Source organism: Diadema antillarum, unplaced genomic scaffold (genome assembly GCF_040938485.1).
Source record: "Diadema antillarum isolate AM-2024a unplaced genomic scaffold, OU_Dant_1.0 scf00000093, whole genome shotgun sequence".
Taxonomy (NCBI): domain Eukaryota; kingdom Metazoa; phylum Echinodermata; class Echinoidea; order Diadematoida; family Diadematidae; genus Diadema; species Diadema antillarum.
In genome coordinates this window covers 423,637-429,950 of record NW_027270982.1, presented here as the reverse complement: position 1 = coordinate 429,950, position 6,314 = coordinate 423,637, and positions in this window count along the sequence as shown.

The window sequence follows — 6,314 nt, the reverse complement described above, 5'->3', positions numbered from 1 at the left end:
CTCTCCGCATACAATTAAATATCAATAGTTTGACATTCTTAGCATTCGCTTTGTAATCCTATGACGATGAAAAATATGGGATCAGATTTTTTCCATATCCTGTTTACAACTTCAACAGCAAATCACATCGCATACCTTGTCCAATATACTCTACCACTCGGCCACAGAAGATCTAGAATAACCCGTGAAATTTTCTTAGTGATATAATTGATAAAGAGTGTTTAATCGGGATGGATGAAATCCCATTGATTGAAATTCAAAATTTCTTGTTTGCTTGTTTTGAAAAATCCTGCGATGGAATGAAAACGTGTGCCATTACACTGTAAAATATAGCTTTGCTGTTGCAGCTGATTTTCTTCACTTATAAGCACAAAATAATTTTCTCTTTTTTATCCTACACCACTGTACAGTAAACCCTTAAGTATTGATGGCACTTCAGTGAATCTTATTATACAAAATTTCACGATTCATTGCTCATAATTACGACTTTATTAAGGTCTCTATGAAAGTTTAATTCATATCATTTTGCTGTGGCTGATGAATAAATGTCTGCCAGGATAGTCTTCAAAGAAATCGTGTGAGAATTTAGTCTCATCTGTTTTGTTCTTTCTTCAAGTGGCGGTTGCAGATTGTATGGTCATTATTACGGAGACACGACATTTGCTCCTGCTACATAGGCAGATATTTCATAGGAACAATTGTCGCAGGAGCAATTAATGTCATGGAACCCCTTTATTATACCTTAATGGGTAAGGGCATAAACTCTCCATCTTAAACCTTATATCAGGGAGCTTTAGAGTTTAGACGCGCGGACGTTCAGAGGGGAAAAAAACACATGTTCTGAGCGTGCGCAGAAGCGTGCGTCAACTTGACCCGCTCAGAACATTTTTTTTTCCTTTTGAACGTCCGCGCGTCTAAAATCTAAAGCTCCCTATTAACCCGTTGAATTAATTGATAACCTATAATGTTTCTGAAAACTGAAAATATATATCATTGCTCCCTATAGACAGTATGGTTGGGTGTTCATAATACCGGACACCTAACGTTTTTCTATCAATAGAAACGTGAAAAATCTCACAATATTATTGGGGGAAAAAAATGACGGCTAGAAAAAAACAGCGGCCTGTCGAAAAAACGCATTTAAGTGCCCTTTATACATATTGTCAGGTGTCAACGGAACGTGCGTTTTGGGAAATTTGTTCAAAATCTGCTCGTCCTTAGTCGGTTTTTAAAGACATAGTATGCAGAACTTCTGTTCCCTTCTACTTCTTTACTCTTCTCTTTTGGAGGATTTGCAGGTTTATTGGTCAAAGATTTTAAGACAAAGATCTCAAAGTCTTTAAGGATTCAAATGGTAACTCAAGTTCCAGAAACATATTTTTGTCCTTTTGTTCTGTGTCTATTCACTTTATACTCTCTCTCTCTCTCTCTCTCTCTCTCTCTCTCTCGGAGTCACTCTCCCTCTGTTTTTTCTCTTTCTCTCTCGATTTCTCTTTTTTTAATCATCTCTATTCTAAATTGGGGTTGACCTTGATGTTTTTCATTCTCTTCTACTTCAATCATGTAAATTAAACTATGGTCTATCGTGCTGACATCTGTCATAAAATAACTAACCATTACACTAAACAATAAACAAAGATGAGTAATTGTTCCTCATTTCACGGTGACAGTTCTTTATTTCGAGGGTTCGATCGTTATGCTGAAGGTTCCTTAATCGGAAATGAATAAGGTGCTTTATTTCAAAAGTTTGTTAGCCCGAAAACAAACAAAGTTCGTTAGTACGCACTTTCTTTAACGAACCTTATTCGTTATCGGACTATGACGAGCCGTTGGTATTGCGAACATCGCCCTTTCTTACGCACTTATAAATTCTCTCTTTCGTTGTGCTTCGCTGTGGTATATTGTCAGTTCCGACCAGATTGTGTATACATTCCAATATACTTCGTATACATATCACATTAGGTCCTAGTGGAATTAAATGAATCGCGTAGAGTGTTGATACAATTATTATGACGTCAGCACCCTGTACAGAAATTCATGAACACAATGATAATTCATCCTTTTATGTCAGTTAATTATGGGTGTTAACATTCCACAATACAATATGCCTCTTGCAGGAAACCGTAAGAAGTTACAACATGGATAACATTCTAAGTACATGTATTTAAAGGAACCAAACCAAATATCAACGTGGATTGAGTGAAAGCAGCAATATTAGTTGATCTCATCAGTGAAAGTTTGAGGAAAATTGGACTCCGTTCAAAAGTTATGAATTCTTAAACTTTCGGTGCCGTCATCGCTGGACAAGGAGACTACTACAGTGTTCATGACATCATTATGGACAATAACGTATAGAAAACATGAAGAGAATTCAGCATATTTGCACTTTTTCATTATTTTGAAAGAGCTCTTGGCTTACCTCTTTCAGAAAGCAGGGAGAATAATATTTCCATTAATTAAATATGTCAGTGTAATGTCGATGGAATGTGTACTTTCCATGAAAAATCTATTTTTGAAATTCTCTATACATTTTCTTTATATTGCTGTCCACAATGACGTCATGAAATGTCTAAATCTCCTTATCCAGCCTTTACTGAACTAAAAATCAAAATATTTATAATCTTTTAATCGACTTTCCGATTTTCTTCAAAATTCAGCTGATATGATCTATTAATATTACTACTTTCACTCAATCAAAATTCACATTTGGTGTTGGTTTCCTTAAGACAGGAAATCTTTATTGCATATTGGAATGCTTTACAAGCACAACGTCAAATGGATATCACATATAAAGTACAAACAAACAAAGAATTGTATGAATAACAGGAATCTGATTCATTTCCTTATGTGTCGCAATGATAATTCTGCCCATGTCTTGTTAAAAAATGTATATGTATTTTTTGTTGCTTTACTTTGAATACAGCAGCGTATAATATATCCTCCTCCATATTTTTGTTTGACGCTCAGGATGAGAAAGTCATGGTGGCCAATTGTTGAATCATTGAACTCTACAAATGCTAGAGGCCCATTTCATGAAACACTCTATTCAGAATCAAATACATGGAATAACAACCATCTTTTTGCACTGAAAGATAAAGATTTGGTGGTCATCACGAACTCATTGTTAATGCGACCAGTACCACACTGAATCTTCAAAGAAAGATACATTTACATAACATGCGTTTTATTCGACAACGCAGAAGTGTACAAAAACAATTTCGACTATACGCAATGTTAAGTAAAACACATGGACGTGTATTGAAAATAAGTAGCAAGGCACCTAAAATGAAAGTGTATCGTTGGTTTTTTTCATCACCCTCTATCTCCCTCTCTCTCTCTCTCTCTCTCTCTCTCTCGATCTGAAAGATTTATCTGAAAGTCATAAACTGCATTTTTCTAGCATTTCTAAGACCCTGAAATTTCTCTCCTCCATAAAGTACAGTTCAATATACCTAGGAAAAAAAGAACATTGTTTTCTATGTACATTTGAATGTAAGATAATGGCTCGTCAGGTCCCATGAAATGCATGCACAGGTGATACTTGATTATTATTCATTTCTTTTTCGTATCCATGGAAACGAAAGACGAAGCCTTGAAAGTGAAACAGCTTTGATTTCTGATCTTAATCGGTTTAGAGACAGTACTACACTCAAATATTCTTTCTTCTTTAAAAAATAACAAAACAAATGTATTACTAGTACACCTACCGTTAAAAACTCTGGGAATATACCTTTTTTTATATCAAGTAACACTTGGGGCAAGTAAAGTAGAGTTCTCGAGGATCTCATATCAAACTTCTGTCTAATGTTTAAGTCCATCTCAATCGGGATAAAATAGTCACTATTACCACATGGGTCCGGCGCTCTATATAGTTTCTTCTTCGTTGGGTCTTCGTCCGTAATAAGTAGCTTGTTCATCGTCACTAAAAGGAATCCCACGTTGCACAACGTTCATTCACTATACATTTTTGCCCGGTCTTCGTCCGTAATAAGTGGCTTTTTTACCTTCATTTCATGCGAACCATCGACATCGTCATTTTCTTCTTTCCGTTTCCTGAATGAAAAAAAAAAAGGATGACTAAAAGGTAGAGAGAGAGAGAGAGGTAGCGAGTAAGAGTACAGAAGATTTTGATATTAAAGGGACGTTATAGTATTGGATGAAATGAGGATTTTTTACTTTTTGCGAGATGCTTACAGAAACCACTTTTTGAAATGTTACAGAGCATGCATCTCTATAAAGAGGAATTCAAAGTTTATTAGAGATCAATCGTTCAAAGCTTATTAGATATAAATCAGTTTTGAAATGGCTGACATATCTTCAAAAAAAATGTTCTTATATAACCAAGCGATCCTAATAAAAAGTGGGACCCACCTTTGTTAGGATTGCCTTGTTTTGGATAACTCAGCCATTTGAAAACCCATTTTCAACAAATAAAATTTGAATTCATCTTAGAATTATATGCCCTTTCATATTTCATAATGAGCTTTCTCATTATCTCGAAAAATCCTCATAAAAAAACATCGGAAACCTGAAGCCCCAGCTCAACCGAAAATGTACCATTCCTTTAAGGGGCAATTTATGACATCAATGCAGTAAAACTTGAATAAACAGAATGGGTAAAGTTTTACCAAAATCAGCATTGAATATTAACAGGGAGGTAGCATGAGAAAATGGAGCTATGCGTGGAACTTCGCAGTTTCGCATGCTTCTACTGAAATTCGATATTACTCGCAGCAACATGCAATTAGATGAGATGATAATGTCCACATTGCTTTTGCACTGAGATGTGTAAATCACAATTATTTTTGGTAAATCATAGATATTCACCAGTTACAACCCCCATTGCCAGGCCGTTGCAACACAACAGTAATTTCATACACGAAGATCATGTATCTACTGTGAAAAAAAACCCAGAATTTTGGTAAAGACGTCTCTTAAGGTGATGGGACACTTGTGAGGCTATAACATTATAATCATCATGTCCTTTGCACATGTGGTGCATGTAGACACTATACTGCCTATATAACATAACGCTTGCTGGCATAATGCAAGAACACTTAACTTACCTCCTTCAGAAAGCAATTGATATGGTATTAATCTTGAGAATATGCCAGTAAAATGTCCAGGAAATGTGTAGTTTTAATTCAAAAATGACATTTCGTGGAAATCGTTTTGAATTTTATCTTTATGGCTGTCCCGCAGTGGTGTCACGAACTGTTAAAGTCTTCTCATCTAGCAATGGCGGCACAGAAATTTTATTAACGCATCACTTTTAAACGGATGGTTTGATTTTCCTCAAACTTCACCGAGGTGTTCTACTAACATTGCTACATTAATTCACTTAATCCAAATATTTGGGCATCATCCCCCTTCAAGTCTCATGTAGGGGTTTTGTGTGTAAACAGAGTCTTTAAGGGACGATTGGTAGCATAACTTTGGTTGAATGTTCGCAATCACCTTTGAATTATACTGAGCTAGATTCTCTGACTATTTAGAACGTAGAAAGCATAAATTTCAAATAAGAAGAAAAAAAAACAAAAACAAAACGTGGAAAAGGAATGGATTGTTATCACCTATCCGTGCATTCTCAGTCTGTGTATGACAAAAGAAAAAAACGAACAAGAAGATGTATTATTTATGCAAGCATGCACTTTTGGTAGGTACTATAACATTCGTCGTTTGTATTTTTACTTTTAAAATTGTTGAATTACATGCAAGAAAGGACTTCATCCCTTTCGTTCTGTAAGCAGGTAAGTTGCTGGTAATGAGCACAGGTTTAAGCGAATGATGTCAATTGTGATGATGGATCATAATGATGATAAATGATTTTGGTTGGACATCAAACGTGGATTTTTTTTTCAGCAATCCAGTACTCACCACCATCGAAAAGATCTGAAGGATCACTCTCACTTTTTTTAGTTCTACATAGGAGTTGGAGAGAGTGAATGGGAACATCAAAATGAGGAATTATCGTGCATTCGACCGGTTTCATCTTATTTGGGTGTGTTATCGGATTGTTGCGAATGTGAAACGCGGAAGATGCTAGCCCCATGCAGGCTTCAACTAACGGGGGTCATCGCACTAAGACACCCACGAGTCATGCGGCCCACGAGCTTGACATTGAAACTAAGGTCCACGAGTCATATAGCCCACGCGTCATATAGCCCATGAGCTCAACACTACGTAAATAAAGTCTAGGAGTCCGACACTAGACATAAAAACCCACAAGTTAGGCACTAGGCTAAAAGGGCACACGAAATCTACACTATTAAGCCCTGTGATGTAATGTCCGTCTCCTGGGCTTTTTAGGCCTA